The sequence below is a fragment of the Triticum aestivum genome, chromosome 3B, assembly GCF_018294505.1.
Source record: "Triticum aestivum cultivar Chinese Spring chromosome 3B, IWGSC CS RefSeq v2.1, whole genome shotgun sequence".
NCBI lineage: Eukaryota > Viridiplantae > Streptophyta > Magnoliopsida > Poales > Poaceae > Triticum > Triticum aestivum.
This window is the reverse complement of record NC_057801.1, coordinates 56929186-56938677: the sequence shown is the minus strand read 5'-3', so window position 1 is coordinate 56938677 and position 9492 is coordinate 56929186.

Below are 9492 nucleotides of genomic sequence, written 5' to 3'. Positions count from 1 at the left end.
CACCCCCTGAAAATCGACTAACCCAAAAGTCGATTCAGTCGACTGAAGTGTAGCTAAATCGGAGCAGCATCGCTAGCAAAAGCAAGAGCGAGAGCAGCAGCGCGAGCAATAGAAATAGCAAGAGTAGACTAGGCAGGAGACCAAGAGCAAGAGCATACCAGGCAGGGGACCGAGAGCAAGAGCAAGAGCAGAGCAGCAGCACGAGCGAGAGCTAAAGCAGCGGCAACTCCTACTGATGTGGACGTCGCCGCCGAGGGAGTGACACGGTGCAGGAAGTAGCCGGCGACGCCGCCGTGGATGGAGCCGCACCGTGTCGGCTCGGGACCGAGCGCCGGCAGCACCTGAGATCGAATCAAGAAGAAAATGCGGCGATTAGTGTACACCCTCTTTGGTGGCGCCGATTAGGCCGCAACTTCATCCAAGGAAATAGTGATGATGATGCTCTTCCGGTGGTGTAGGTGAAGACGGTGGTGTGAGCATGGAGGTGGCGCGAAAGACGAGGGGAACATCGGGGCAGCTCCTTGAAGGTGGAGGACATGGTGGCTGAACCGTCGGGACGACCAGATCAACGATGGATCCTCATCCGGTACGGTGGATGAGGGACGTCGAGGTGTTGCTATGGACGACATCGTCGGGGAAGAGGCTCGGGCTAGGTGGCGGACGGAGGAGGGAGTTGGGCTTCGCAGGTTTTCCCAGCCTCGGTGTACGAATGGGTGGGCGGATGGGATGGGAGTGGGGAACCATTGCTTAGGCACGCGCTTGTCCGAAATGTGGGGTAAGTTACGAAAGTACCCCCACCGATTTGAGGCAGTTCTTTCGGTTCAGGGGTATCACGGGCATTTCACATGTCGGGATTACACATTAGGTGGGAGTTTCACGCGCGTTGTAATTTTCAAATAGCAAGGCGTGGATTGAGATGGAGGGTGTTGGCAGAGCACAACGAGACAAAGATATATCTTAAATATTTCGGGCTAACCAGGCGGGGGTTGAAATTTCTGGACAAGCCTAACATGTACTGTACCAAATCAATTCGCACTAGAAATGTCATTCAAAACTTTGAATTCATGTTATGTTCAATTAAAATATTTCTCTACGTGTATAATGCATGCAACATACTACTCAAATGAATGTTTTAGTGCATTCCAAACGTATATACTACTGCTTTAATATGAACTAAATTTGAATTCGTTTCTCTATTTGCATAAGATCTACAATAATGATTGTTGTGAAGTCAAAGCATTTGAATTCATTTCGATATTTTAATAAGATCTACAATCATCATTATTGTCAAGTTAAACCATCGTTTGTGTATTATCTTCACAGCACACCACATGATTAGTATCGAGTTACATATGAACTATGTGTACTATATGAACTCGAACTCGATTTTTTGAATCCACTTTATGTTGATTTCAAATCACATTACATTTCAAGCTCTAGCTAGATCTTCATAATCTAAACCATGTCTCATATGTATAATGTGTTTATCACATTATGTATGGTGCCCCGCCCCCTACGCCTACAAGTATTTAGATGTGAGTTGCAAACACCACACACTACCACAAATTCAAATAAAATGTGAGAGTGTTCGATATATAGTATTGTTTAGATTGTCCGATATTTAGTTGTAAGCTGAAAACGCCACATATTATCACAAATCCAAATAAAATGTGAGATTGTTCGATGTATAGTATGATTTAGACTGTTCGACATTTAGTTGTGAGTTGCAAACGCCATGCATTATCTCATTATGGTATAACATGTGCAAAACCACAGCACGCGTATCACCGCTATATTCATGCATGCATATGTTTAAAACACTATGATCTCCTATTCAAATATATGAATCCACTTTCATCTCAAATTATGATCTTTGTTAGTCTCCTACACCCACACAATCCTCTAACCTTTGTAGCTACCACTAACTTTCTGTCGTGCATGCACACGCCCTCCTCACCCTCCCCCTCCCTCAGCATTCTATCCATCGCGCACATTCATTTTTTTCCTTAGGTCATTCTCCCAGAGTCTCCATAACTCCTTTCTGACACACACAAATCAATAAACCTCTCCATCGATGTCTGCCTACAACATACACACGCACCTTCAATCTCCTCCTTTATGTGTACTTGCCTCGTGTCTCTCATACGGTCCCACACACGTGTAAACTCTCGCCCCTCTTTTCATCGATCTCACAACCGCGCACTCCTCCCCTTATCTAGCTAGTAGTTGGGCCTCTCGCACCACCTCCTAGCTCCATTCTCTCTGTCTATCCGTCTCGCTGGGCCTTATTTGACTCTAACAAATGGGCGTACACCGACCGTTCTCCCGCTATACACATAGCTAGCTAGGTCCTTATAACTCGTTTTTCCCAGGCATCGATCGATGTTCCTCATTAGTATGTCTCTGCCTTCCTCCGACAAACAACAATTGATCTACTGATCTAGTTAGGTTTGCTTACTAAACACATGGTTCCCCTTCATCATCCATGGATGCGTCCGGACAGATCTATCATGCACAGGCACACACAGAAACACATCCCCATTCTTATCAATAATATTGCAGTTCCACACTCAGTTTGTCTAGTAGGCCTCTCCCACCATCTTCGAGAAGCAACTCTATCACCCATCTAACACTCTATCCTTTTCGCTCCCTCTCTCTCTCCTCTCTCTCTCCCTCTGTCCCATCCTATTTCCCGTCCTTCAGTTATGTATGGATGTTGACCGATCTCCCTCAAGACATAGCTGGGTCTCTCCTTCTCAACACATATACGAGTCGTTCTACCTCTATAGTTAGGCCTCTGCCTTCCCCTCCCCCACCCCCTCCCCCCACACACACCGATACATCGAGCGCTCTAGTCATGTCTCCCTGCCACACACAAACTTGACCTGTACCCTCTGACGTTCGGTAGGTCAGTCGCCCTATATCTTTGACTTGCACACACACACAATTTCGATGGCTCTCTTCATCGATCTCGCACCCACCCACTTGATCCTCTCTTTGACTCTATCGATATCTATGACCCCTCCCTCTCTTCTCGTGGATTTCCCTGCCCTCTCTATATGATATGGATAGGCCTCCATTTCACACACATTGCATGCAAAATTTTGTTTGAGATGTCATCGACACATATTCCCACAAAATACATTCACGAAATCAACCCCCCCCCCAAAACAAAAAACACTCACGAACGCGGTTTGTATCTCTTACACACACACCCACGTAGGCGGGGGACATGCACAAAGAGAAGAGGTGCATGCATGGCGCATGTACTCTCGTCTTTTTCCCAACCACACCCACGCGGGTACACGGTGGAGCTCATTTCTATTCGAAAAGGCAGCCCACGTAGTAATTTGGCAGGTGTACTGAGGATCGTCTACCACGTGTGAACAAACAAATTGTGACTTGACACTTTATGTTAAAAAAAGGAGGCGAACCATGTGGGGCCTACCTTAGAGGCAAGGCTCTATACACTGGAGTACTTTTGATGTGTCCCGTCGACTCATAGAACGAGGAGAAGCTTGTTTAGTACGCCGTCTCCCCCGCCCACGGGCGCGGTGGCCCACAGGATGAGGTGAAGCCTGCTTACTAATAGTAGTACTACTGTACGCCTTACGCCCGCTACCTCGCCCACGCGCGCGGTGGCTCGCAGGACGAGCAGAAAATTTTACTACTCCCTCTATTTACTCCTCGTCCCTACTACCTTGGTTAGAGATATTATCATATTGTCTGGAATATATATGTCCTTTAGTAGATTTCAATATGAACTACGAGTACATATTCCAAACACTGATGTATATAGACGTATTTTAGAGTGTAGATTCACTCATTTTGCTCCGTATGTACTCCATATTGAGGCCCTGTTTGGTTCATAAGTCCTAGGACATTTTCTAGTCCCAACTAAAAAGTCCCTACTCCTTAAAAAGTCCCTCCCTGTTTGTTTTTGGGGACTAAAAAGTCCCTAGTCCCTCCCTAGAGGTTATTGAATGACCATGTTACCCCTTGTATACAAAAAAATAACAACCAAACAACACCATGTGGCGGCGGGGCAATGGGTGCATGGAGGGGCATTGTTGGTGTCGGATATTGGGTTTCGGCAAAACCCTTAAGGTTCAAACTTTGGGGTGCGCACGAAGATCTTCTCCCTACCGATCCACATTCCAAAGCCTTGCAGTGAATCTAAGCTACATGATGAACAACACAAGGGACACAAGGTTTATACTGGTTCGGACCACCATTGTGGTGTAATACCCTAATCCAGTGTTTGGTGTGGTGGATTGCCTCTGGGGCTGATGATGAACAGTGCAGAGGAAGAACAGCCTCGCGAGGAGTGTTCTTGTGGTGGTGTGCTTGGAGAGGAACGGCTCTGTCTCTCTTGGCTCTAGGTGAGATCTTGATTCCTTCTACTATGGTGGCTGTCCATATTTATAGGGGCCCTGGTCCTCTTCCCAAATATTAAGCAGGAAGGGAGCCAGCAACGGCCATTTTGAAGGGGGACAACTAGTACAAGCTATCCTGACTAAAGTTGGTCTTCGACTACCAAAGGCACTGGCAATGACACCGTCTTGGGCTCCATGGTGACCTCCATCCTGCCGCTCTGCTGGTCTTGGTCTCATTGCACCGATATGGTAACCTTTGCTTGATGCCTCGGTACCCCGCACCTGCGCTTTCCCCCTTTGCACCAAAGAGGAAACGAGGACACTGCACCGGCTGGCGCCCGCCTGGTCTTGATCGTCATGGCTTGCGTCACGAGCACCTCGCGAGGTACTCCTTTCCTTGATCTCTCCGCCTCCTCGCGAGCCTGCCTGGTGAGGCCGCCCATGAGGAAGCCTTGCATCATCCGCCCCGCGAGGCTTGGACCCTTGCGAGAGTCTTGAGCTTGGATTGATGTAGACAGGCCGTACTGGGCCACTGCTTGAGCCACGCTGCAGGCCACAGGCAGGAAAGTCTGGGGACCCCCGTTCCCAGAACGCCAACAGTAGCCCCCAGGCCCAAGGCGCGCTCAGACTTGGCTTAGCAACGAAGCCAAAGGGCAAGTGTGGAGCGCCGCGGGCCCCAACAGCCTGCGGCCTTGGTCGCCGCATGGCGGTTGATTGGACGTGGGTGTCTTTGCTTCCCCACGTTGCCCCGGCAACTGCCTGACTAACAAAAGGCTGGCCTGGGTTAGGCTTACCTTCATTTCTCTCACTCTCCTTGCTTCAGATCCCCTTTCTTGCTCTTTCTCTCTTGCTTCCAAAATCTTCAGATCTGCCGCATTCTTCCTCCTCCAGCGAGCAATGGCGCCCCGCAAGGCCGCGGCCGAGGCTCCACCGGCTTGGTACTCGCTGGCCCTGGATCCCCCAAACATGACAGAGAAGAATCTCGCCTCTACGCGCCTGATGACGGCAGCGCAAGGCAACGAGATGGGGAAGACTATGCTACGAGCCGGCTCTACCACGCCGGAGGCTAAGGGGAGCACTTTTTACCCCTTCTTCATGAGCATCGTCATCGCCGGCCTGGTGCCTCCCTTCTCTGACTTTTTCTACGTCGTCCTCCGCCATTACAGGTTACAGGCCCTTCATCTCCATCCCAACTCCGTTTTCCTTCTGTCGATTTTTGCCTACTACTGCGAGGCGCACGTTGATAACCCACAGGTGTAGGGGATCGCAACAGTTTTCGATAAGTAAGAGTGTCGAACCCAACAAGGAGCTAAAGGTAGAATAAATATTTCCCTCAAGTTCTATCAACCACCGATACAACTCTACGCACGCTTGACGTTTTCTTTACCTAGAACAAGTATGAAACTAGAAGTACTTTGTAGGTGTTGTTGGATAGGTTTGCAAGATAATAAAGAGCATGTAAATAAAAGCTAGGGGCTGTTTAGATAAAGAAGTAATAAAGTAAATATAGTGAGTGTGGAAAAGTGGTGGTAGGAGTTGTGGAATTTTCCCTAAGCAATTGACTATGTTACTAGACCGGTAATCACTATTGCAATTCTATTTGTGGGAGAGGCATAAGCTAACATACATTCTCTACTTTGATCTTATGCACTTATGATTGGAACTCTAGCAAGCATCCGCAACTACTAAAGATTCATTAAGTTAAAACCCAACCATAGCATTAAAGTATCAAGTCCCCTTTATCCCATATGCAAACAACCTACTTACTCGGGTCTGTGCTTCTGTCACTCACGCCATCCACCATAAGAAAATCATGAACATATTGCAAACCCTACAGCAGGGATCCCTCATGCTTGCGCGACACAGAGGGCACCATAGGACAGCACCAATAATAAAACATACAACTCAAACCAATCATAGCAATTCATCAATCACCGATAGGACAATGAAAATCTACTCAGACATCATAGGATGGCAACACATCATTGGATAATAATATGAAGCATAAAGCAGCATGTTCCAGTAGAGGGTACAGCGGGATGCGGGAGAGTGGACCGCTGAACATAGAAGGGGGAAGGTGATGGAGATGTTGGTGAAGATGACGACGGTGTTGGTGAAGATCGCGGTGATGATGATGGCCCCCGGCGGCGTTCCAACACCACCGGAAGCAAGGGGGAGAGAGCCCCCCTTCTTCTTCTTCTTCCTTGACCTCCTCCCTAGATGGGAGAAGGGTTTCCCCTCTGGTCCTTGGCTCCCATGGTGTGGGAGGGGCGAGAGCCCCTCCGAGATTGGATCATTTTCTTTGTTTCTGCGTTCTCAGATTCTACCCCTTCACCGTTTCTTTAATATCCGGAGATCCGTAACTCCAATTGGGGTGAATCTTTCGCCCAGATTTTTCTCATAAAATTAGCTTTGTTGCGGCAAAAGAAGGACATCAACTGCCTTACGGGTGGCCCACGAGAGTGCCAGGTGCGCCCAGAGGGTGTGGGCGCGCCCCCTGTCTCGTGGCCACCTCGGACACCGTTTCGCGTTTATTCTTCCTCCGGAAAATACCAAATATTCCAAAATAATTCTCCGTTTGTTTTTATCCCGTTTGGACTCCGTTTGATATTGGTTTTCTACAAAACATAAAAAATGCAACAAACAGGAACTGGCATTGGGCACTGGATCGGTATGTTAGTCCCAAGAATAGTATAAAAAGTTGCCAAAAGTATATGAAAGTTGAAGAATATAGGCATGGAATAATCAAAAATTATAGATACGATGGAGACGTATCAGCATCCCCAAGCTTAATTCCTGCTCGTCCTCGAGTAGGTAAATGATAAAAAAGATAATTTTTGATGTGGAATGGTACCTAGCATAATCTTGATCATATGTCTAATCATGGCATGAATATTAAGACACGAGTGATTCAAAGCAATAGTCTATCATTTGACATAAAAACAATAATACTTCGAGCGTACTAATAAAGCAACCATGTCTTTTCAAAACAACAAGGCCAAAGCAAGCTTATCCCTACAAAATCATATAGTTTGGTCATGCTTCATTTTCGTCACACAAAATGCTCCCATCATGCACAACCCCGATGAAAATCCGAGCAATTGGTTCATACTTTTTAACGCTCTTCAGCTTTTTCAACCCTCACGCAATATATGAGCGCAAGCCATGGATATAGCACTATAGGTGGAATAGAATATGATGGTGGGGTTTATGTGGAGAAGACACAAAGGGAGAAAGTCTCACATCGACGCGGCTAATCAACGGGCTATGGAGATGCTCAGCAGTTGATTTCAATGCGAGGAGTAGGGATTGCCATGCAACGGATGCACTAAGAGCTATAAGTGTATGAAAGCTCAAACTGAAAACTAAGTGGGTGTGCATCCAACTTGCTTGCTCATGAAGACCTAGGGCATTTTAGGAAGCCCATCGTTGGAATATACAAGCCAAGTTCTATAATGAAAAATTCCCACTAGTATATGAAAGTGACAACATAAGAGACTCTCTATATGAAGAACATGGTGCTACTTTGAAGCAGAAGTGTGGAAACAGGATAGTAACATTGCCTCTTTTCTTTTTCTTTTCTTTCTTTTTTTTCTTTTTGGGTGGGCTTCTTTGGCCCCCTTTTTTATTTAGGCTTCTTTGGCCTTTCCTATTTTTTCTTTTTCTTTTTTTATGGGGCAATGCTCTATAATGATGATCACCACACTTTTATTTACTTACAAATCTATATTACAACTAGATACTAGAACAAAGATATGACTCTGTATGAATGCCTCCGGTGGTGTACCGGGATGTGCAATGATCTAGCGTAGCAATGACATCAAAAAACGGACAGGCCATGAAAACATCGTGCTGGCTATCTTACGATCATGCAAGGCAATATGACAATGAATGCTCAAGTCATGTATATGATGATGATGATGGAAGTTCCATGGCAATATAACTCGGGATGGCTATGGAAATGCCATGATAGGTAGGTATGGTGGCTATTTTGAGGAAGATATAATGAGGCTTATGTGTGATAGAGCGTATCATATCACGGGGTTTGGATGCACCGACGAAGTTTGCACCAACTCTCGAGGTGAGAAAGGGCAATGCATGGTACCAAAGAGGCTAGCAATGATGGAAAGGTAAAGTGCGCATAATCCATGGACTCATATTAGTCATGAAGAACTCATATACTTATTGCAAACGTTTATTAGCCCTCGAAGCAATTTACTACCATGCATGCCCTAGGGGGATAGATTGGTAGGAAAAGACCATCGCTCGTCCCCGACCGCCACTCATAAGGAAGACAATCAAAGAAACACCCCATGCTTCAAATATGTCACACAACGGTTACCATATGGGCATGCTACGGGACTTGCAAACCTCAACACAAGTGTCTCTACAATCCACAACCACCCACTAGCATGACTTTAATATCACCATCTTTATATCGCAAAACTATTGCAAGGAATCAAACATATCATATTCAGCGATCTACAAGTTTATGTAGGAACTTATGACTAACCAAATGAATGACCAATTCCTGTCATCTCTCTAAATAGAGTATAAGTGAAGCAAGAGAGTTTAATTCTTTCTACAAAACATATGCCCACGCTCTAACAAATATAAGTGAAGCAAAAGAGCATTCTACAAATGGCGGTTTTCTATGTGAAGAGAAACACCCAATCCAAACTTCAAATTATATAAGTGAAGCACATGAATCATTCTATAAATCCATACTCAAAAGATTTAAGTGAAGTACAACGAGCATTCTATAAATCAACCAAGGACTATCTCATGCCAGCATGGTGCATAAAGGAAAAATGAAAACTAAATGCAAAAGACGCTCCAAGGCCAGCACATATCGCATGAACGAAACGAATCCGAAAACATACTGATACTTGTTGAAGAAAGAGGGGATGCCTTTCGGGGCATCCCCAAGCTTAGACTCTTGAGGCTCACTGAATATTTACTTGGGGTTCCTCGGGCATCCCCAAGCTTGAGCTCTTGCCTCTCTTCCTTATCCTCATATCGAGACATCCTCGATTAGACACTTCATCCACACAAAACTTCAACAGAAAACTCGGTAAGATATGTTAGTATAATAAAGAAAATCACTACTCTAAGT